Source organism: Rhinolophus sinicus, chromosome 6, assembly GCF_057876585.1.
Source record: "Rhinolophus sinicus isolate RSI-liver-muscle chromosome 6, RSI-T2T, whole genome shotgun sequence".
Taxonomy (NCBI): domain Eukaryota; kingdom Metazoa; phylum Chordata; class Mammalia; order Chiroptera; family Rhinolophidae; genus Rhinolophus; species Rhinolophus sinicus.
Window position 1 is genome coordinate 5,563,032 of NC_142506.1, and position 25,001 is coordinate 5,588,032.

At 44.7% G+C, this 25,001-nt stretch overlaps 1 long non-coding RNA gene across 2 annotated transcripts in view; it reads left to right on the plus strand.

The window, feature by feature from the left end:
* LOC141567921 (uncharacterized) overlaps positions 1–25,001 on the plus strand; it is a 48,795-nt gene that overhangs the window by 4,259 nt on the left and 19,535 nt on the right. The window contains exon 1 of one of the 2 annotated variants that reach the window (XR_012490894.2): positions 10,133–10,236. The exons of the other annotated variant lie outside the window; for it this stretch is intronic. This is a non-coding gene — a long non-coding RNA (uncharacterized LOC141567921). Of the gene's footprint in view, positions 1–10,132; positions 10,237–25,001 lie in introns of those variants that run through there. 2 annotated transcript variants of the gene reach the window in all.

Sequence of the window (25,001 nt, forward strand, 5' to 3'; positions counted from 1 at the left end):
GAAATCATAGCAAGAGCATTGTCCCATTGTGGGTTTCTATTCAAGAGAGATTTCTGGAAGAAGCGAAATCTCATCTGAAACCTGAGGACAATGTGGTATTAAATTAGTCAGGATAGGAGGGCACTTACGAAAGAGAGGGATAGGGGAAGGGAGGGCATCACAGGCAGAAAGAGAGGATAGTGTGTGCAAAGTCCCAGGGGAAAGCGAGAACAAAGACTACCAGGGACTATGAAAGCTCTCTGATAAAATGGAGGCAAAGGGACCAGGTTGGCGAGATGACAGAGCTCAGATCATGTAAACTCTTGTAAATCTTGTTAAGAAGTTTGGACTTTATTATTAGAGAGTGAGAGGATAAGAAATTGTTTTATTAAACTTTAAGAAAACCACATATTTTTGGTCTTCCAAAATTATAAATAGTTTATGCAAATAACACATTTTGAAAATTTTAGGGCAAAATAAAAAAAAAATTCTAAAGATCTCTTCCAAATTCAATACAACCACTCTAACAATGAAGCACTAGAGCATTTCTAATTAACCAAGAGCTCATTTTGTGTTCCTGACGACACACTCAGCGCGCCAAGTGGATGATTTAACATCAGTGTATGAATGAGTGCTTTCCTCTGCTCTGTATTGTTTGCTTCAAATGTTGCCATGGGTAACAAAATCTGTTCCAAAAATTGACAGTTATTGCTTACAGTAAGGTGGGCAAAGGAAAATAATACCTTCTTTCATATTCCATCATTTTCCCATAACCTCTCCTCTTGGAGTTTTCCCAGATCCCAGTGATCCCATGATGCACATGGAGACTCTAAAGTCCACCAGGGCAAGGCTTTCCACTCTTGTTCATTCATTGAATCCCCAGGGTATATCCCAGTTCCTAGCACACAGTAGGATCAATATACATATTTGTTGCAATACATGAATAAATGCATGACTGCTAGACTTGCTCAGATAAATCACAGTTAGCCAATCCAGGTTGGCTTTTTTTTTTTTTTTACTAGATTATGAGCTTCTTGAGGTCCTGAAGCAGGTCTCCTTCTCCTGCGTGCCTTCGGTACCTATCACCTGCCTCACAGGTAACAGACATGTAGCAGGCACTGATGTCTTATTGAACAAATGAATGGATGGATGGATGAAAATATGAATGCGAGTGATGAGTTGCAAGCACAGCATCTGCTCACCAGAAATAACTTGAAGTCCAAAGAGTGAAGTATCCACACAGAAAAAGATTAGTTTAAGGAAAGTCGGTTGAATAGGTGAGGCAGAGATTGAAAGGTGGACAGACACAAGAACGAATGAAAACGGGGGGAAAACATAAGCCACAACGACAACAACAAATTGCGTGAGCAGCGTGCTTTGCGTCATCCTGTGCTATATGCCTGGGACATTTACAGCTCCCTGATGGCCTCCGTCCTCGTCTGCCTTCTCTGCTGAGCTGTTTCTTCCTCAGTTATTAAGACTCAGCCTGGATATATCACCATCACTGTCATCTTTGAACTCCTGGAATGATGGAGATGGTAATAATTATCTAGACCAACTTACTTTTTTATTTTTCCTTCAAAGGCGTATAAAGAGAGGGTAGATGTAGACAGAAAATACGTTTTTCTCAGTTGATTCCTTTGACATTGTTGAACCAAGCCTCAAATATTTAGGAAAAGAAGAACTGAGCCGGTGATTTTGACATTCTCCTGTGATTTTGTAGAAATGTTGGGTTCCACCCACTTTGCAGAGTGCCCTCTGGGAGCTCTTTCAGAGGACACAGCAGGATTGTGCAACATTTCTTCTGGGAACTGAAGAGGAACAGAAAACCCTACTACGATGCCTGGGAAAATCCCCGCCAGCATAGGGGGCCCAGGGTCCACACTCTCCTCCTGAGGGACCATTGTGTGTCCTGGGCGGGGGGAGGGAGGGTGCCTCACCGAGTTTCAGATTTGATGCCTGATTTCAATTCTGGTTACATGTTAGGGAGGAAAGAAAAGTGGGCTATGCAGAGACAGCCGGTCGGTAGGTAAGGTCTTCCATGTGCTTCGTGGGCTGTCTGTCACAATATGAAGGTCGCTGATGAGGAAATGTCTCTGGTTTTATTTATAGTGTGAACTGTGTATTTCTTGTCCATTTCAGTTCAAATAACAGACATTCCCTCACCCATGTGCAGCAACACCCGTCTTCCATTCGTTCTGGCAACACTCATCCAGGGAGCGTAGGTTCGTTCTGGGCATCTGTAGTCCTGAGGAGGGTTCTGCAAATCTGCCAAACTGGACTCCACATTCCCTGAGAACAGATCAGCTGATGAGGAACCAGTCTCTTTCCTTTCATCCACCCCAAACACTTAGTGAAGCGTGACTCTGGGCGCAGAACTGAGCCTGATGTGAGAGACGCAGAGAAGGACCGGGAGGATGGAAAATGTTTATGGACCATCTCCCCTGCGATGGGCGTGCTGCTGAGCCCAGCGTGCATTTTTTTTTCCCCCAGCGAAACACTGGGAGATAGATATTATTCTGGTTTGTTCTCCACAAGAGAAAGTCGAGGTTTGGGAAGGTTAAGTAGCATGTCCAAGTGCAAACATCCATAAGCAGCTGAGACTCCTGACTTTCCCACACAACTAGCTGTCCCCAGAGCACTCTAGGGTCTCACGTCTCATAAGGACAATTTGATGGCACCACACTTCTCTAGCAGGCCAAGCTCCACGGACATCTAGATCTGGTATCTGTGGTCTCCTGTTCTCTCGGGGACCTCCTGCTCCTATGCTCCCATTTACTACCCTCCAGAACATTCTCTCAGGAGTCATCGGCTAGGCATCACGGATACCTCGGTGCCATTAAGGTCACCATCCCCCATGATAACAGGTCTAAGTTCCCTGTGAACTTCCACTGTGGAAAGGAAGCCCGTGCCTTGCAAGGTGAATTTAAAGTTCCGTCTGGTAGGAGGAGAGGGTTTGCTAGGGGGGGTTATACAAGAGGACAGCGCCCTCCCCCAGGTTCCAGAAAACACCACAGAGTCAGCTGTCACTCTACATATGTATCTGGCCCATCCAACCAAAATGACAGTCCTAAAACTAATAACGGAAAAGGGTCCTAATGAAGAGCCCCAAGTCTGAGCCCCCTGTTTAGATAACCTCCCCATTTAGTCTCCATTCTAGAACTGTGTACGTGACCTTCAGAGCACACCTGAGCCTTACGATTCCTTTTCTCTGTCCCTTGGGCTTTGTCTGGGTCTGTGTGTGTGTGTGTGTGTGTGTCCGTCTCTATGAAGACAAAGACCATGTCCACTGCGGGGGCCCATTGTCCAGGCCTCGATAAACACACACTGAATCACTAAATGAACACATCCATGTTTGATGTATCTGTGCGTTTCTTCTATTTTATTAGAAGCTTCTGTCACAGATGCGAGAACCACAGGTCTCAGATATTTGGTTGGAGTGAAGCTGAGCTTTGGGGCCAATAGGATCAATGGGAAGCAGAATCCTTGGAATCTGAGGGGGGGATTTTGGCTTCACACTTACCTGGGAGATGAACTCCTTGAGCAGGAGACTGTTCCCAGGACCTGCAACAAGGGGCCGAGCTGAGAGTTTGAAGACGGCCCAAGGGGCATATTCGTGCCTCGTCCCTTTTCAGAGCTTTTGGTTCTGCTAGAGTTTTTCCTCCTTGGACCATAGAAAGACTGAACCACTTTTATGTGACCCCATGGCCTTTGTTCCCTGTATGCAGTCCTATTTTTGGGGGGGTGGGGGGGGAAGTACATCTACGGTGATTCCAGCCTGATTGTGTGAGGTGCCCCTCTCTCCCAGCCCAAGGAAAGGGTGATTAATCAGAGCTTTGATACAACTCTAGCTCCTTTGCCAAATGGACGGTGGAGTGTCCCTGCTCCCTGGAGTTCTCCTTTCTAGTGTGCAAGTAAAGCTCAGGGCTGCAGCAGCTTGTAAAATCCTTACACAGTCCTTTGAATTTGCAGACAGGGGCCTCTACTGACACATGAACCCATGGAGCTGAAGTTCTCCACCCATCGTAATGAGCACGAACCTCCAGCCCAGGCTCACTTCTTGGAGTTTTTACTTTCTGGGGCGGACATCTTAGCTTGGCACAATTAAAGTGGCTCTTCACTTGTACCCATGTGACTAGGATACAAAAGCCACTCGTTATCCAACCAACAAGCCGGTGGGCCCTGTCAGTGCTTCTTCAAAACCGATTTTCCTCTTTCCTCTCCTGTTCCATCCTCCTCATCTTTCTCCTGGATTCTAATCCATGTTCCTCCAAGTGCTTGTCGGGTGACTTTGGTTAAGTCATTCAACCTGTTGTGTCCATTTCCTTCTGTCTAAAACCACAGACCCTACATCACGTTCTGTTAATATTCAATGAGAAGTGTTCCTGAAGGTCCTAGACAACTTACCTGGGACTTGATTATTCTTTCTAATCCCTTCGTTCTCACCGGTTCTCGTTCCCCTCTTTCTCCTTTTCCTTATCATTCTTTCTTCTTTCTAGCACATGTACCATTCCTCCCTTTCTTCCTCCTTTTCTCTCTCTCCTTTGTTAATCAGCTCTCGTGATTATCTAATGATCAGCTTGACCAGAAGTTGCATTAGCCTTGATCTGGGATGCCGATGGAGTCCCAGGGCCTGCGTGAGCTTCAGTACAGAGTTGGTCTATAACGGCACCGATATTTATAGCATCAGGGCAGTACTTACTTGTCTCTTCTCCAGCAGTAAGTGGATTGTAGAGATAATCACAAAAGAGTTTATGGTTCTCTAATCAGAATGGAGGAGCATCAAAGAATAAAACCTCTTCATCTAGGGGAAGGCTTTTCTCTGGACCAGGCAAGGAAGAATGATGGTTATTAGGCTAGGACTTGCATCCTCCTGAATTGAGCAGAGGCTCATAAATTGTTGGCCCAGTGTTTTCAGGCCAACTGTTAACTGTGTTTGCTGATTCTCTGAATTATTGGCCAATGCGTTGGCACCTTGTTAATCAGCAGAAGGTTTCCATTGCCCGTTATGGAGAGAGGGTCTGCTTTCTAAAGGAATATACCGTTTTGCAAAGCAGAGTTTAATACCAAGTGATGGCCACGTGTCAGCTCCCTCGCTGCTTCCCAATAGGCATTGCTTCATTCCTTCAATTTGCAGCATCGTTTGTTAGCACTTCCTTAATTTGAGAAAGCAGAGAAGTTTTCCAGAGTAATTTTTTCATTTACATGCCAAGACAGCCGATTTTTTCCTTCTTCCTATCCTGTGTGTATATATTCGTGTTGCAATAAGAACATTAGTAAATAGGTATCCACCCCACTGTCTAAATGCAAGCACTGATGCTTGTTGGTGTTTATTGTAATTGCCGCTGGACAAGTACAGCGACAGCGAGATACAAGTTTAAATCCTGCCCATTCTGAGCACTGTACTGACAAGTGCACACACTGTCTAATCAACTCGGCACAATAACTCTGCAAGGCTGAGCTGATGGTCCCCATTTTGCACATGACAAAACCAGGGCAGTGAAAAGGTATAGGGTGTCAGCATGAACAGGGGAGTGTGGGGTGTATTAGTTAATGTAGTGAATGTCGGGTGATGGAAGTAAGTGGACCTGGCACCCCAAGACCTGGGTGCCCGTAGCAGCCCAGGGCAACCCCTACTTGCTGTGTGACCTCAGACAGAACTTTTCATGTCCTTGCTCCTTTGTGTGCTCATCAGTGTGTCCAAGAGGGGATATCTGCCCTGTCCTGCCAACCTCACAGGTTTGCGGTAAAGTCCCGGGGAAATAACAAGGCATGAAGCCAATTTATTGAACATAAAAACAATGAAGAACTTCAGTGTGTATTATTATCTCATCAGAGCTGAAATGGCACCAAAGGGAAAGGAACTGACATTTATTGAGCATTACTATGACTTGGCAGGGCTCCAAATACTTTCCCATGTGTTGTCTCATTTGAACCCCACAGAAAGCCAAGTTGATTTATTACTCCTATTTTACTTATGAGAAGCCTGAGCTGGTGAAGGTAAAGTAATTTGCTCAATGATACACAGTAAATGAACAACAAAGATGAGGTCTGAACCTCTCTTTCCAACAACACAGAGCCTGGTTCTTTCTATTATACCACGCGCTCGCAAAGCCAAACAAATGCTTCTCCCCGTCTTTAAAAAAAAAAAAAAAAAGTGGAAGGAGGAAAGGAAGGAAGGAAGGAAGGGGGAAAAATCAAACAACTCATGAAGGGATATCTTTCTCAAAAGGATGCAAATATAATGTGGTTTGATCCGATCACCTTTAATAGTCTTTTTAGCTCTGACCACATTCTCTGTTAAATATTTATTGAGCAATAGCTTGCTGTTGAAACTGTAGTTGTTCAATCGAGTTTATTGACTTACTTATCTCCACTCAGCCCTGTGGTGATGAATAGTGCAAATAAAACAAGCAATAAATGGAGAACTCTACTCATTCCACAGACAGGTAAATGAAGGCTTTGGAGAAGTTACAGTCATTTTCTCTTTTCGGAGTTCTGCCTCTTTGGTGTTCCAATAACTAGGGAAAGAGTGTACTTGGCAGCTTAGAAGCACACAGAGCACAGTGGGGAGTAGAACTGACTCATCCACGTTTGATCTTGGCTCTTACCTGAACTGAGCTGAGCCTCAGTTTTCTTGTCTGATAAATGAAGATAATCGCAAGTGCCGGTCATATGTAAAGCACACAGCCCTATCCCTGGCCATAGTAGGTCCTCAGCTGGTGTGGGTTCCTCCTCCCTGCCCCACGCTGCCCCCACCCCCACCCCTGTGGTGGGGAAGGTTCCTTGTGGAATTCTAGAGAGCTCAGATCTTACAGGACTATTTCTCCAGATGATGCCCCAAAGCTGTTTGAATGACTTCCCTCCACCTCCTTCTGCAGTGAAATGCCCAAGATGTTTCTGGGTGTTTTGTTTTTCCTTGTTATAAAGTAGCCAAGATAACAAACCTCATGCAACCTTGGCTCTGCGATACATTTCCCTGCTAATTAATGGCAGCCTCCATGGGGTGAGTTTTTTAGGGAAATAAATTACATACATTCAGGTGTCTGGTTTTTACCACCATTAAACTTAACTACCCTGTTTGTGTCTTTTTACTGCTCTTATTTTATACAGACCATAAAAAAGAAGCTACAATACTTTAGCCAGGGGCCAGGAGGAAGCCGCCTTTTCATTTTTCTAATAGCTTCAAATAAAATATGTTCAAGCACTCCCAGCCATCTGGCTGCAGAAGGCTGTTTAGGGGTCTCCTCCCCCGCTTCCTGTCCCGGATTCTTCTGCCCATCCATTTTATTAGGTTGGTGCAAAAGTAATTGCGGTTTTTGCAGTTATTTTGAACGTTTTAAACCACAATTATTTTTGCACCAACCTAATATTTTCCAGTTCCTTTGCTGGATTAAATTTATAAACTGCTCAGCCCTCCAGGTGACAAATGTGTTGATTGTGACCATTTCCTCTTTTCAGTTTCCAATTAATATGATTGGTACAGCATCTACAGAGATAGCCTAGGTCTCGATACTTTCATCTTGCAGCTCAGTGGCTGAGTCAGCACAGATTTCCACAACCGCTCCCACTCTTGTCAGTTCCCTACTCACAAACCTTTTGGAGCATTTAACAAATAGCTCGATATTATTTTTATCCATTTGGGGGAGAAAAAAAAACAAAACAAAAAACAAAACAAAACAAAAAAAACACTTTAAAATCTGCAGATGCTCCTTGTAATTTTTCTTTTAAAAATTCCATTGAGTACAAGTAATTTTCTATACTGTTTTCATACTATGGACAGTTTTATATTTACATAAGCAAATAGACTGAGTTTCTAATCAGGCAGTATCAGAAGTGATCGCAATGCTTTTTACAAATGCAAAGTGACATGGGGAAAGGTAGAGAGTAATAAAGAAATGGGAGAGGCTCCAGGGTGTTTCTGACAAGCTGAATGCCTTTAACTCTGTGTGATTCTAGCAGCCCAAATCCAAATCTCAGGAGAAGAGTGGAAACTCCAAACAGGGGCCTGCAAGCCCCCTCTGCCGTCCTCCTTTTCCTCCTGTCATCTTCCATAATCTCTGGACCATCACTGTCACCAGTGCAACACCAGTGTGCAGCTGGGCACTCTGCAAAGAATCCAGGTACACGTTTGTGGGGCCACACTTGCCTCTATTCCTGCCTCTGCTGTTTATGACCTTATTATTTTGTGTGGAGATATTTGTATCTCTCAGTTCCAATTCTGGCATTTCCAGAAAGAGGGAGGAAAGAAAAAAACATAGTAAGTACCTACCTGTCCAGGTATGTTATGAAAGAATGCATGTAAAACACCTAAGCACAAAGCTGGTGCCTGGTACGTAGTAGCAAGTTGCTGAGACTTGAGCCAGAATGTGTGAGTTCAAATCCCCCGCTCCACCTCTTCCTGGCTGTATAGCCTTGGAAAAATTGCTTAACCTCTCTTGCTGCAGTTTCTTCATCGATAAAATGAGAATAATCATAGAGTATATTTTTTATTGTGAGATTACATGACATAAAATGTGCTGAGGACTTATGCTGCATACTATGGAAATGTAACTGTCACCTGAGACATTTCCCAATAGCCTATTATTACTTCCTTCAACCAACATTTGTTGAGCATTTACTATGTGCCAAGTGCTCTTCTAGGTACTTGTCATGGGCAAAAGATGAATTAGATCCTTTTCATCTTTTTGGTGCTTCAGCTCAAGCACCACACTCAAAGGGGAGCCTCCCATGTGCTTAACCTCTGACCAGGTTAAATCCTCCGTCATGTGTTCTTATAAAGCCAGGGCCTCTTTTTTTCAGCACCTGTCGCTGTTGGAAGTTTCCACTGTGGGTGATAATTCAGTTACTGTTCCATCCACTAAACTCTCAGTCCCATGAGAACAGGGCTTGTGTCTGTTTTAGCTCAGTCACCAGTGTTTAGTGCAGGGTATGGTACGTGCCAAGAGTTCCACCAGTATCGACTGTGCAATGGAGGTAGACTCCCCTCCTTTGAAGACCTTGTACTTTGGAAGACTTGTCAAATATGGCAAATTCTATCATAAAGTTATATGTTTACAAATGCTATAGAAATTCAAATAGCAAAGAACTCAACCCTGGGAATTGAGGAAATCTTCCTAGATTCAGGGCCTTGAAGGGTGAATGGGAGTTCTTCAGGCTAAAAGGGGGAAAGCAGGCATCCCAGGCAGAGGGGAGTCTGTGGGCTGAGGTGTAAAGACATGAGAGTTGTTGAGGATTGGTGGCGTGGCTGAAGCTCAGGTGGCATGGTGGGAAGAGGGTCCGGAGACAAAATCCAATGCAGGCACTCGTCTCTCCAGCACGTAACTCAATGCCTAGTAGTGTTTGCTGCTCACTGAATATTTTTCACTAAATGTTGACTGAAAGGGCCAGTGCTCATAGTCAAGGAGAGTACAAAGGACGTCTTCCTAGAGGAAAGAGTCAGTGCAATTTACACCTGCTAATGTGAGAAATACTCCGGTGTGTGTATGAGAGGTGCTAGTCGGAATCAGCTGCGACAATGGAAATACAGAGCTTTCGCATGAACATTTGTGTTATGAATGTGAGTTCCTGTACTTGTGAATATGCTTTATACTGTGGGAGAGAAATGGGGAGGCTTATAATTAGCATGATTTAGGGTCCATGATGGCATGGGGGTCTCAGTCTGCTTCATCTGTAACAGTCTGAGAGCTGGTTATGTTTGCGAATGCCTCCAGCATTTATGTCACATGGGGCTGGGAGAGGTTGGGAGCTACAGAAGAATTGAAGAAATGCAGAGTGTGGAAGGAGGGGATTCACTGAGGTCTGTCCTTCAGGACGGGGATGGGAGGATGAGGCCAGTCGTGTATTCCTGGGAGAACCTGCAAACCTCAGACCACGGGCTGTGACTGGTCATTCTGGGAGGTTCCACATCTCTTATCAGATTATTTTCCAGCGCATTCCACCCCTGCCCCTCCTTTGGGGTGGATTATACTTTCCTGCTTCACTGACGTTTGCTTGGACAATAGCAAGTGAGCAGTTTAAGTAGAGCGGATGATGTGTGTATTATTTAAAGTGCTGGCACAGGCTGAGGTCCTGAACGCCAGTGGTTGGCCTTGAGATTTTCCTGCTTGCTCAGGAAACGCCCTCCCCTTCACTCTGGGTGCCGTGATGAAGACTGGGGCAGCCTGAAGCCAGGCCTGCTGCCTGCTGCCCGAAGCAACTCTGCCCAGCAGACACCAGCCTCACGAGCCACAGCTGCTGGCCTGCAGATCCGCAAGGGTAGGAATGCACTGGTCAGCCATTGAGTTTTAGATTGTTTTACTTGCAGCATCAGTGCAGGAATACCTCACTAATATGCCAAGCTTCCAGTTTTGATTTGCTATTGTTTTCCCATGTATATCACAAATTAAAGGTACAGCAGGTCCTCAAATAACTTCATTCAACTTGTTGCTTTATAATATTAATGAGATACCACAGGAACTTAACTCTTGTTTATATCAATTTGCCTATGGTAAAAATTGGCTTTGTTATATGTTGTTTCACTTAAAGTGACAGAACCTATGGGAGACATGAAGTGAGGACTTGCTGAATACTATTTCTCCTGCATGCCACAGTCCATTGAAAGCAGCAGAGGAGGGTGTGAAGAGGGACTCTGCTCTATGCAGCCATTCATGGGTCCAGGCCCCTTCCACCTCATGGACATGCCACACCTCGTCCTTCTCCAATCCCTATGCCCCTGTCAGATGAGTGAAGACAGGGTGTGGAGCGTCATCAGACGTTGTATGGGTTCTATATGCATTTTTTTAATATAATTAGTTTCAGGTGCACAAGACAAAGCAATACTTAGACGTTTATCATTTATATCCCGCACACTGTGTGATCCCCCCTCACTCCATCCACTATTCTGTTGCCTGAAACTCAGTCTGTGGCTGATCTCATTGCAAGGGAACCTGGAAAATATAATCTAGCTTTGCTTCTGGGAGGAATAGGAGAATTCTTGATAAGCAATTAGCCAGTCTCTGTCATATGGGAAAACAGGATGGGCAAATGCCTTCCCTGTTATCGTATGAAAAAAGTGACAGGGAGACACACAGGAAGTGGGAGAGGAGATAAAGTGACTGTGAGGGGACCTGTGTGGAATAGGAGGTGTCAGGAGCCGCACCAGGAGCAGACTCGTAAGGCATGTGCACATGTGTGTGCACTGATTTCTTCTCTGAGTTTGGAGAGCCGTGGGGGTATCTTGGCAGGACTTGGAGGGGTTAGATCCGCGTTCAGGAACAGTCATGGTGGAGGCAGTTGCCGGGTGGCTTGGAGGGGCTGCGTCTCACAGGAGAGGTCAAAGAGGCTGCCACAGTGGTTTAGGGGAGCTCCTGGCCTCAACCGGACTGCTGCCTGTGGAGTTGGGCCCAAACCAAAGTTCAGGAAACTTGGGAAAACGTAAATTTGAGCAGTGACAAAAACAAACCAAACAGAATGCACAAGTCTTTGGGTAGGATCCAAGAAGCAAGAATCTGAAAATTAGAAGGAAAAACCAGGAGAGTGCAGTGTCATAAGGAGATAAAAAAGGGAGAAATCATTAGGCCTGAATACAGCTGAGACATCCATGGCACTGCCACGTGGCGCACGCTTAATACCTGTCAGGCCTTCTTTGCTGTAAAGTGGCTCTCTTCATTTCCCACTTCAAATGCCAAGTGTGGCTCTGTCACACACCCTTAGCAGAGAGAACCTGATGTCATCCAGACCAGGGTCTCAAACGTCAGCTTCATCAGACACTTGGAGGCTTGTCAAAGCAGACTGGTAGGACCCCACCTGGACTTTCCCATAGAGTAGGTCTGGGGAGGGGCCTGAGAATTCGCATATCCACGGGCTCCCAGGGGATGCTGATTCTGCCCAGCCTTCAGGAGATTAGGAAGCTCAGACAGAGAGTGTGAGAAAGACTGGCTAGAGGGTACCCACCCTTTTCCGTTCCACCCCTGCCACCTCTCCCCTGGCGTGCATCAAGAATTGCTCACATGTTCATGTCAGACCTCAGGGGCGTCTCTCACAACAGCTGCTCACTCCATGAGCTCAGTCACCTCCTCACGTCCTGTGTTGATGACTGACAGCTTAACTGACTGACCGCCAGCCAGGACAAGGGAGTGCAAAGAGGGACTTAAGTGGGATCCGCTCACCTTTCTGTTATCATTCGAGAGGAAAATTGGCTTGGAGCAGAGGAATGTACTGTGTTTCCCCGAAAATAAGATCTAGCCAGACCATCAGCTCTACTGTGTCTTTTGGAGCAAAATTTAATGTAAGACCTGGTATTATATTATATTACATTCATATCATATCATATCATATCATATCATATCATATCATATCATGCACGATCTTATAATAAAATAAGATTGGGTCTTATATTAATTTTTGCTCCAAAAGATGCATTAGAGTTGATAGTCTGGCTAGGTCTTATTTTGGGGGAAACACGGTATCTACAGTGGCAATCCTGCATCTCCTCTGTCCTTCATTCAGTTCCAGAGTGACCTCTCAGGAGAATATGTCCCACCCAGGATGGCTTAATGCTGTTTCCCTATGTTCTTCTCACGAGCCTTCTATCTGAAGGTGTGGGGGGGTGTCAGATAAACCTTGTGTTTAAGGGTCAGGTTGATGGTTATGAATAACCTGAGGGCAAAGCAAGAGTTACCATTGTTTTGTCTCTGCCTCCAGCACAGTGTAAGAATCCTAGTGTAACAACCGTCAGTAACCAGTGGGAGCACAAAGTCCGTGCCAGGTAGCTCAGCAGAAGGAATGTATGCAGAGAAGTAATGCAGATATGTTGAAAAAGCAGAAATCAGGAGAAGAGAAGGCAACCCAGAGGCTGTCAACTACAGAAAGCCTCTGCCACCCACCGATGGAGGACCAAAGCAGGTGATGATATTGCCAAACCCGAGAAGTTGGCACTGCCCAAGGTGGTTGGAACTTTGGAAGATATACCTTCCAAGGATCCAACCAAGCTGCTGAGCAGACAAGGCTGCCTGGCAAAGATGAACCTCCAAACAGTAGCTGATAGCATGGAGGCAGAGTCACCTTGCAGGGTCTAAAATGACCAGGAGGGAGCTGAACTCGTGCCAGCTCCTGTGGGGTAGACCTAGAATCATGAAGGAGCCAGAACCACTGCTCAAGAATCTACCTAAAGCAGAGTGAAAGGGCTTCTCCCATTGTCCTAGCCTGAGTTCTCTAGAAGCTGAGCCTGACACAGGGAATTGTGAGCAAGTTGTTTACTAAGAGAGGCTCCCAGGAGAGACTGGATGGCCAGGGAAGCATGATGGAGGAAGGAAGGCGTTTAAGCAGGGATGGGCTTCCAGAAGAGGCCTGCCTTCCGGCCAGATCATGCAGGGAGCTTGCAGGTACAAATTGCATCCTGGTATTTGTCCCACCTTGAGGCATGGAAATAGGCTTTTGTACCCGCCACCAGAGTCTGTGATTGGATAAGGATTCCAGAGGGCTATGTAACTCCAGCCCCTTCCAGGTGAGAGCTCCATCCGCTCCAGGGCAATCTTGCAGGGAAGGAGGCGTGACCCTCAGCAGCTGGGGGATGGGCACCCCAAACTTAAAAGGCACCCCAGGGGCTGAATGGGGCACCACCAGCATCTGCTCCATACTTCCTACATCCCTGTCTCCTAACCTGCTTGGCGTCTGATGAACTTGACTTGTGGAGTTAAACTCGGAGGAGAGGGCCTGTTCCCAGGGCGAGGGCAGTGGGTGAATCTGAAAGCAAACAAGCAAATGACAGGTAGTAAGTGCTCAATAATATCTGCTAAGCTGAGTTATACCTCCACACATGTTCTCGACTTTTTGATTCTCTGCAAAAATTGAATCTGTCAACAGCAGTTAAGATTTACCATCACTAAGAAAATAGTTTTCAGTAGAAAATTATTATTTGCCTAAGAGTGCATGACAGATACTGATTTTGTGTCAGACGTACTACGGTTTACTCATGGACCTAAAGGGAGTTGAGGGGAAGCTAGATTCAAACTCTGGTTGGATGCGGTCCATCGTCTGAAGTGTTGAACCAAAAATATTTTCAAGTTGTTTTTTTCTTCAGGATGTGGAATATACCTTTTCAAGGAAAGTCCAAAAGTCGGCCGAGGTGTGATTATGGTGCAGGATTTGAGTTAAAAGCCTGGAATTGCAGTGCGTGGGTCCTTACTGACATACACCACGCCTTTACCACCTGGGGAATCTGTTTTGTGGGTTCTTTCTAGAACTAGCAGTGTGTTCCACCATATAATGGCTCAGGAGGAGTTCACTGCATGGCTGGCCGGTTGGTTGTTCTCCTGTCATTTTGTGGAATATTTGCTCAGCATCTCACACCTCTCACCGAATGTGGGTTGATGGAAGTTATCTGGTGTCTAGGAAGACTTTAGAGTCCATACAATGAAAAACTCTTTCAAGAACTTGGAACTAGAAATGTGTTGTAGCACTTTTACCTGCCAGGCATTGCTAGGTCCTGTGCTTCTGTCAGCTCGTCTCCTTCCCATAACAGAACTGCGAGTTATGTATGCGTGTGCTTGTGGTCCAATGAACAGACAGAGACTCAAGACTTCCCCAAGACACACAACTAGAGGTGACAGAACCAGAGTCTGAACCTGGATCTCACCGAGTCTGTAGCCCATGATAAATAGTAATATGAATCATTGACATCTGTGATTTGAGCCTTTCTACAGTCTGCTGCCTTTTCCTGGAAGGCCTACCCCACTCTGCTCTCTCCTACTCACCTGCTAGACCTCACCGAGATGGCACATTTCTGAAAGATTTCCTTTTAGTCTCCAAGTTCATGAAACGTGCTCCAAAACAAGTTATACTTCCCTCATATTTGTGCTGGTAGCTGATATCACTGTGTCCTCGTTGATTTTAATCTCTCTGCGCCCCCTCTGAGAAGAGGGCTTTCTTTGCTTTGCTTGCGTTAGTTTCCGAAGCACCTAGCACAGTTCCTATCACATAGAAAATGCTCAGTTAATACATGTGGGTTGCTGGGCGCCAGACGGTTTATCACATTTCTTACTCTCCAAAAGACCACTCGAGAAAAATATGCACACAGCACCTTGCACAGGTTTCCTAATAAATGCTAATTCCTTCCCAGTCTCCATCTTCCCATTATTCTGTCTGACTCTCTAAGGAAAGTAAACATGTGCACACATGCGCAGATACACACGCACACACACACACACACACACACACACACGCATGCATTTTAATTGACTGATTTTATCTTTCTCTGCCCCCTCCAAAACTGTTATTTTAGTTATTAAATATTAGAAGGCATTTGTCAATAAGTCTCATATTTACCAAGTACTGCAAAACACTCAGCCCTGCAGAGGGTAGGTTCAGTGAAGTAAAGTAGCTATTCCATCGCTGACTAGTGGTAGAGGTACGTCAGTGCACTACAGGGAGTAAACCCGGCAGTGATTTCCAAATAGATGCCGTCCCTTCCACAAACATGTATAAAGTATCTTTCTGGTGTCAGGCTCTGTGCTCCCTCCGTCCCTCCCGGAAGTAGTCCGAGCTTCTGCTTAGAGCTCTGAAGACCCCTCTTGTCAGATGACACCTGTGAAACTGATACTTGAGCTAAACCACAAGCCAGCAGAGTGACCTGAGTAGATCATTTAATCCCTCTAGGCTTCCGTCCTTTGAAGAAGGGAGTCATGAGAATGTAATCTTAAGGGGTAATTGAGAGTACAGCATGGAGAACACTTAGCACAATGCCTGGAACAGAGTAACTGTTCAAAAAGCACACGGACCATCTCCATTATTTTTACATTACTTTGTCTTATGTAACCTTCACGGTAACGGTAGCCGGTGGAGGCTCATTGTTGTGTGCTTCGTATTTCCATAGAAATTGAGGGAAAGGGTTTTCCTCCAAGTTTATCAGGAGGAAACAGTTTTGGAAAGACAGTGTAGTTTCCTCTGCTCACTCCCAACGCATGCTAAGACACAGCGCTTACACTGTCTGCAGGAACCCTTCGTTAACAGTATTGCCCAACTGGTAATAACATAATCGTAATAGTGTATCGTCACAAGAGAAATCATCATGTTTTTTCCTCTGTCGGTTAAAAATCCGTATTGGAGGAAGCATATGATCCATCGTCAGTTTTTCTTCAAACCAACACCCCTTTTTCCTGTCTATTTCACAAATAAGAAGAGCAAGGCTCAGAGAAGTTGGGCCACCTCAAGAGGAGTGGCAGAGCTGGGACCTGGACAGGTTCCTACCCAACCCTTAAGTCCAATGTAATGCCTTTCCCTTCCTCTGTGCCTATTAGCCACGGGGTCGATTTGACCCTGACTCGGTGAAGACAGGTCATTTATAAATAAGCTCCACTTTCACAACTCAAATTTAGGAAGAAGTTTTGATTCATTTATTTGTAAGTAATGGCATTAACAAAAATCCAGTTTTATTATGTTTAAGAATTAATAAGTAAGCTAATAATTAGATTTTCTTGACAGGATAAGTTAGAACACACACACAGACTTCATTTTCTGGTCTGACAGGTGAAAAGCCTGGAAGTTGTCACTTCCCTCCCCACAACATGGGAAGAGCCAACCAAACTGGAGATCAGTAACTCTTCTTAAATCCAGAAGAGAGTTGAGGTCTCAGGGCAAACTGCCACCACCAACACCGAGAAATCGCAAGGTGGATATAGATAATTACAGCTTCCTGGGGGCACCAGTATCATTAGGAACACTTTAGACTGTAACTGATGATTTTCTGGACACTCAGTGTGGATGAGTCTGAGACTTCCAACTCCACAGTGGGCACAGCTTTAAGGGACACACAGGAACTTTACCCCACTAGGTTCTCAGGGTGAATTTTGGAGGAAATCCTTGCATGCTTCCAGCAGAGGGAGGGAAATCGTAGGCACGTTGCATGTGCCCAGAGCCCTCTGTTCTCCTTCATAAAGTTATCCTTAAGGCAAGCTGTTTTACTGGGGCCTAGCTGACAGGGAATTTAGCAACACTGAACTGACCTGTGAGAAGGGAAATCCCCAGCCACAGGTCCCTTCAGCCTCATGGTCTCACCTAAGCGGGGAGGGTGCGGGAGGCTGAGAAGCACGTGTGAAGGTCACAGCCCAAGGACCCGGGCTGACTAAAGGACCGAGACCTGATCAGAGTGCAATAGACAACTTGCCCCCCCCTCATGCCTTATCGGATCATCAATAGGACACCTGTATAATAACAGAAATTATAGCTAAAAGAAATAGACACTTAGTTATACAATGATGGTTAGAGACTACAGTACCCCATTCTCTAATGGACAGAACAACCAGGCAGAAGATAAGTAAAGAAACAGAGGATTTGAACAACCGATGAGATTTACCAGACACATTCAGAACACTCTACCCAAGGACAGAATACACATTCTTTTTAATCCACGAGGACATTCACCAAGGTAGATGGCATTTGGGACCACAAAACATACCTTAACAAAATTTAGAATAATATAAATTGTACAAATATGCTCTCAGACCACAATGGAATTAAACTAGAAATTAGTAACAGAAAGACAGCTAGACAATCCCCCCAAAATAGATACAAATAAAACTGTTCCCCTCCCCTTGGTTTATAACTACTCTCTAAGGCAGATACTGTAGGTTACTCAATACCCATTCCAACTTTTATTTTCTTCTTTCCCTTCTTCTACTGTAGAGTCTGGGAGACTAAGGACTCACCTGCCCAGCTCCTCTTGTTGCCAGAGGTGGCCGTGTGACACTGTCCCAGAAAGTGGGACATAAGCAGATGTCAGCTGAAGATTTTTGCGAAAGCCTTTGCAGCCACAACTCCAGGAACTATTCCTTCTTTCTCTTCTTCCTCCAAATCCTTTTTCCTTCCTGAATGTGATGGCTTGAGTTACAGTGAGTATCTTGTGCCCATGAGGGAAAGGCCAAGATGTTTCCATAAACTTCAGCCCTGACTCCCTCAAGCAGATGAATGACCCTCCCCATGGAGTTCTTGCTGCACAGCAGAGACATCTGTCTGCATCAGTTACCGTGTGGTCTTCCTTTACTTGTAGCCTAGTGCTATCCAGTCCTAAATAATACCTCCTCCATTACTCCCAAACGTTCAGTGACAGTCGGTTACAAACCACAGCACTCTGGGGGGCTCTATAAGGAAATGAAGGAAGAAGGAAGAGCATTAGTTCCGACAACGACAAGGAGCAAAGTAAAGGGAAGCTTGCGTGAGAGCAGGAAAGACGGAGTAAATAAAGCACATACTGACTTAGGAAATGGAGAGGCTTACACACACACACGCACACACACGTACACACACGCACACACGTACACACGCGTACACACGTACACACGCACAGACACGGACACACACACACGCACACCCCTGCGTCCTGCTTTGACAAGAACTATGTAATAGAGGCTCAAACTACCTGAGGAGTATTTAAGGAATCCCATTAGTTCTAGGTGATTTAGGGACATTCAGGTGTAGACACCGAGTTACAACTTCTGCCTAATTTTTGTTCTCAAACACAGAAGTGTTGCCATGGTGATTGCAAATCCAGATCACAATTATTCTGATGTAATGATCAATAAAATGGTGTAAAATGGTGCTTCACATGCACATTTTTAAAAAATATAGAGAATTACAAGTATCTCATTGAAACAAATGAACAGGGGCTGGTAAATGGACGTACATAGTAAAATGATCATTTGTATGTAAGCAGTAAGTAAAATATATTTGAGTATTCTGTCTTATTTAGTGAGCTGCTCTTGTATTTTATACACCCGTACACATCCAATCTCAGTTTACTGTCCCTGCTTCTTCCTATAGGGTCTGAAGTTTCTCAACCATGAAATCTTCTATTATGAGTTTATTTAAGAACTTAATCTCCAGTGAGGGAGGGGCCCAGTCATGTGGAAATGCTCTGTGCTCTCAGGAGACTGATGTGGGCAGGAGTGAAGAGGGAGACAGAGAGGGTGGGGTGGAAGCCAGGCTTCAAAGGGGGTGGCGTCTGGGAAGCCCCTTTGTAACCTGATGAAGCATGGAATGTCTGAGCATTCCATGGAGAGCAAGTGAAGTGTCGTTGACCCTGGAAAGGCACACGGTGTGACTTACACGCCCATGTGCCAGTCACACCCATTCATGAACAGCCCCACCCATTTTCCCCAGAACTTGTCAAATATTATCAGTTTCTAGTTGTGTCCTGAAAATGGTGGGAAGCTTTGTTGTCCCTGTCCCTACCTTGAAACTCCCAGTTACTGATTTGATTATTAGTTTGGATTCTAGGTAGGGTGACCAACTCATCTCAAGTTGCTGGGACTTTCCTGGTTTTAGCCGTGAAAATCCCTCAGACTGAGGAAACTCTCCATTCTGGAAAAACCGGAAAGCCGGTCACCCTGTTTATGGGTAAGCTGCAGGTGCGAGAAGAGCATGTTGATGGCACAAATCTTAACCTTTGGATCGTCTTGGAAATGCTGCAGAGGGTTATGGGGCAGTAATGCCGGAAGTCAGGCTCTGACTGCTGGAAACTTACCAGCATCTAGTAGGATGGGCAGCTTTGCTAAAAGCCAACATTATACTACATAACAAAGCTTACTATAATAAAACATATTTAGAAAAACGTTATAATAAAAGTTTATTACCAAAACTTGTAGAAGAAACTAACCAAATAAATAGTAAGTTAGCTAGAGAAGACAAAATTAAAAAGTGCTCAAAGATCATAGAAAATTTTCCAAAGGGAGAATAAATCTTTGGAAAGAGCAAAATGCCCAGATTGAAATGAGGCTTAAATGTTACAGCAGAAACGTAAATGAATGAATAAATGAACTCAGAAAAGTGAAGGGAACCTCATAGGAAATTAACTCTAGAGGAAAGAGACAGTTTTGACATAGCAGAGAAGCTTCTCAAGCAGATAAAAACATGAGTCTCACCCCTAAAGTGCGAGATAATGACAGAAAACAAGCTGTAGCCCTGAGAGAAGTAATGGAAAGGTTCCTCAGTTCTCTGTAAAGTCGGCTGATTGCCCTCGATAGCAGAACTCCTGATAGGTGGTTGACAGCTCTGGCTGTTGAGACCGGTCAAAGAATATATACCCATGGCCAATAAGTACATGAAAAGATGCTCGGCGTCACCAATCATGAGGGAAAGGCACATCAAATCCACTTAGACTGCCTTTTATTTAAAAAAAAAAATCACAAAATGGCATCCATGAGGATGCAGAGAAATTGGAGCCCTGTGTACTGCTGATGGGTATGTAAAATGGGGCGGCGACTGTGGAAACCACTACAGAGGTTCCTCCAAAGTTAGACATAGAACCACCATGTGACCCAGCAATCCCACCGACGGACACAGGCCCGAAAGAACTGAAGCAGAGAATCTGATATTTGCTCGCCCATGTTCACAGCAGCGTCCTTCACAACTGCCAGAAGGTGGAGGCAACCAAATGTCCATCGAGAGGTGAGCGGATGAGCAAAATGTGGTGCGTACGTACACTGAAATATTATTCAACCTAAAAAGGAAGGCCATTCTGATAACTGTGACCGCGTATATGACCCTCGAGGACACAGGCAGCCGCAGGAGAACAAATAGTGCATGACTGCACTTATGTGCGGTGCCCAGTGGTCAATTCACAGACAGAGGTGCAAAGGTGGTTGTCAGAACCTGACCGGAGGGCAGAGTGGGGAGTTGTCAGTTAATGGAGGCAGAGGTTCAGTTTGGAAAGATGGAAAAAGTTCTGGAGATGATGGCTGCACAGCAAAGTGGGTGGACTTGGTGCCGCTGAACTGTACACTTAAAAGTGTTTAAAGTGACACATTTTATTTTATACATATATATACACACATATATAATAAATTTATTGTATATATAATATATATATATATCTCTCATATATCTTGGTATATATATATATATATCTTACCACGACAAAAATAAAGGAAGCGTGGTTCTTCTCATAAAGTTTTCATGATCACCACCTTTTTTCTCTTTTTTCACAGAAAGAAACTGTTGTATCCTATCTTAATATGGTGATTGCAAAAATATTCCAACAATCGGTTGCTCTTCTTTGAAAGCTGAAATGAGTTGATTAAGATTCTCAAAAATAGCTTTAGCACCTCCGTCCGTTGCTTTAGATGCCGTGTGCCTGTGTGGTTCTTTAAATGCACATCAGTGTATGAAAACAAGGCATTGCTCCTTCACACATTTTCATTGCTGGATGCAGAGTGTGAAGGTGAAATGGATATAATCAAACCTGCCCAGATTTCCGCAGCTACTTAAGGCCTGGGGTGATTGCAGGCTTCGAATGCAGCGCTGCTGGGTGGAATAGGGTGAGGGGACGACAGGAGCTGTGGGGGGAAAACAGCTCACCTCGAATTTGTCACTGTGTCTGCTTTTCCTCATGATTAATGGCCACTGGTCTGTGCTCACATCAATCTAGGCTTTTCCCCCACACAGACGAGATCCATCCTTAACATTAAAGGAGTTAAATCTGGTCAGGACAGTTTCTGCTGAGGCTGCACTGGCCTGGAGGGGTCCCGCTGCCTGTTGGCATGCCACCTCTGTCACAGTGCCTCTAGCCCAACGGAGGAGCAAGCGTCGCAGCTGGCTGGCGGTGGCCAATCTAGGACTAGGTGGCCCAGGGCAGAGGTGATTCACCTGGCTAAGTGGCAGGGGCCAGGCAAAGGCTTTGGGAACCTGGCACAAAGCCTTGCACACCTTTTATTCTGAAAACCAAATGGAGTTAGTTCATTTCTTTTCATTTTTGTCTCTCCTCTATTTTTCACATGGGAATAAGACTTGCCTGGCAGGTTGGTTTTCAAGATTGCGTGTGACAATATGCATGACTTGTCCGACTCACTGGAGGTGAGTCTTCCTCAAATCTCATCTCTATTATTTAACGCGATGTTCCCAGGAAAACAGTTTGATTCTCACCTTGACGCTTTTGTGTGAACTGCTCTGAATGCCTGCAATGTCCTCCCACTACTTTGCAAACTGCTATGAATCGTTCAGTCATTCCTTAATCCAGATGTCATTCATTTTTCCGTTTCGGAAGGCCGCTGTCCGCCTTTCTCCTACAGAGACAAAGGAAGATAAATAACCCCACCTCCTCTGCCCTACTTCCGGGGCCTGGTCGTGTTTCTGCCGTTGGGGCCTCCTTCTTGATTTATTGCTCCCTGTTTCTCTGTGTCATGTGCTAGTCATTCCTCTGTCCCAACTATCCCCACACTTCTCTTGCGGAAGGCCTGATGATGAATATTTCAGACTCCGAGAGCCATACGGTCTCTGTTGTACTGCTCAACTGTTCCATGGCACTGCTAACACAGCCATAGATGATGGGTAAACGAATGAGTGTGGCTGTCTTTCTTAAAAACTTTGTTTACAAAACAGGCAGCAAGGCCAGAGTTGGTCTATGGGTCATAGTTACCTCCCATTCCAGTAGAACAGAGGTTGGCATAACAAACATTGGAAAAATAGAGTATTTGTCCCAACTTCTGGGCTCAAGCCTGGCCTTGAAAAGTCCTCTTCCATCCATATGTTCTGCTCTTGTCTGTGATGGGCCCGCTGGATGCAAACACAAGTCCAAGGAGCCCACTGTTTGTGACTTTTGTTCTAGAGGCCAGATGTTGTGTTTTGTTGTTGCTGTTGTTGTTTGGGCCAGAACACAGCACATGTGATTGTGTGCAAAGGGTGCTATTAACGGAATCAGACGACCTGGGCTGGAGTCCTACTTTGGTACTTTCTGTGCAGTCCTTGGCTGGCCGTGTCACCCTTTTGAGCCTCAGTTTCTTCATCCACAAAATAGGCCGTGTGTTTACACTGGAAGACTGTAGTGAAGATCACAATGACGTCACACCTGAAAGTCCTTTGTAAGCTGACTTACTAGTCAAATGTGCGACAGAATCATTATCATCGTCACTGTTATTAGACTCAGATTCTAGCCTCTCCCATACTCCACTCCCTGGGCCAGTAGGAGAGGCACATGTTCATTCATTTATTTAATTACAAATTTAAGACTGGAAAATTGTCCAGTAGGAAAGAAACTATTCTGTTGGGCCAGTACAGCCTCAAAGAACAATCTAAACCCTGTCTAACTGATCTTATTGATTGCCTAGTTTTATTTTTATATGTTGTGGGGACGTGGCCATTGGACAGGGGACTAGGATGAGAGGAACTGAAATATTTGCCTGGCTTCTTAGACTGTGAGAAGTAGGAAGCCATGCATTGTCTATGGAGCCCCAGTTAGAGAATGAGTTGCTGTGACAGAGATTGTTTCTGTTCTACCAAAGTCTGTCCTCTTCTTCCCAAGTCACAGCCATACTACCTGTCTCTTGCAGGTAGACATGGCCATGAGACTGAATTACAGCCAGTGATATATAAGAAGTAGAGTATACCACTACTAGTCCTGTCCCTGGAAAACACAGAAAAATAAGAAAATACCCTCCTATGCACACTTCTTGTTTTCCCACCTCCACATGGCTTGGGAGGGTACTGATGAGAGGAACCCTAGAAGCCACCTGCGAATGACAGCAGCCTGGATCCCTGAATGACCTGGTGGAGTGGGGCTGCCCCTGACTTGATCCCTACCTTGGACAGTTAACTGAGCATAGCATGAACTTCATGTTGTGTTGTGTTTTCAGCCACTGAATTTTAAAGCCTTTTTGTTATAGCATTCTCTTACCAAAAATAATGTAGGTATATCTGCCTATTGACTTCCTTTCCTTCTGTCTTCATGCCTTCCTCTTCTTTTCTTAACTTCATAAATCCATAACCCTCGAGGTGAGATGTGCTTTGGATTTAAAACTTTTCAAATTTTACAAAGTTAATGGGGTACACATGGGCTGATCCCTTGTGAGGCCTGGAGTTTATGCAGTTTAGGGAACTTCTTCAAATAAAAGTTGACAAAGTTTTGAATACAAAATCAGGTACAAAAGGCCTGAAATCTAAGCTTCCTCAGCTTCACAGTAGACCCCCCCACTGGTGGTATACACACGGGACAAACAATAAAATTATAGTACTGGCAACTTCTGCCCAAACCCACTAATCAATGTATTAATATTTATGCACAAAACATATTATTCTTGGGATTAATGAAGATTATACATAGTGTCCCAGTAACTCAGGTCAAGTTTTTTTCCCTTAATTCCCGAAGATCAGCTTTGGTCTTTCTGTCCAAAGATTTTTTTTTTTTTTTTAATATAGCTTTCAGAGCTTTTAGGAGTTTGGAATTGTGGCTCTGGGAAGTCTATAACAGATAATCAGTCCTTATTTGGTCCTGGCAGGGCGGGGGAGGCTGGCACTATATGTGTCATCTAAACCCTTTCCTCAAGGAGTCTACCATGTCGTCAGGACATGATGTACCATGAGGGAGCATAGCTATAATGTGATTACTGCCACGAGAGTAGCTCACACAGAAGGAATAGAACTTCTTGTTGATTAGTGAAAGGTCCATAGGGAACCATGGATATTGGAGAGTCTCTGGGCTCAACCACTATGGCGTCCCCTGACGTTCATCTAGATGACATGGCAGGTTCATGTGTCCTAAACAGTGAGTCATTTAGAAGCAAACTGACTTAAGAAGCAACAGACCGGAGAAAATACTGATTCTTTCCCTTATTAATTGTGATATTGGGTGAGTTCTTTTTATCATTGTCAACTATAGTTAATGAGATACAGTAGTGGAATAATGGCTACCATTTGTTGAATTCTTATTGTTTCAAATACTGTGATAAGTGCTTGAGATGAATGATCTCATTTAATCTTCACAATAACCATATGAGGTAGATTTATTTTCGTTTTAGCACTAAAGAATTAAAGATCAGAGAGCTTTAGAAACTCATTTAAGATTCAAGTCTGTGTGATCCAAAGCGTAAGCATAGACCACTGTTACTTTGCCCTTCCTAACGATATAAAGATAATTCAGACGTTGTGAACATAAAAGGATGCTGAAGTCTTGTCCTCAGTCTGGTTTCTCCAAGGCCTCTCAGTTCTCTCCCTAACTCTGTATTCGACCCACCTGATGTTTTCTTCCAATCTAATCTTTTCCTTTCCAATATAACATT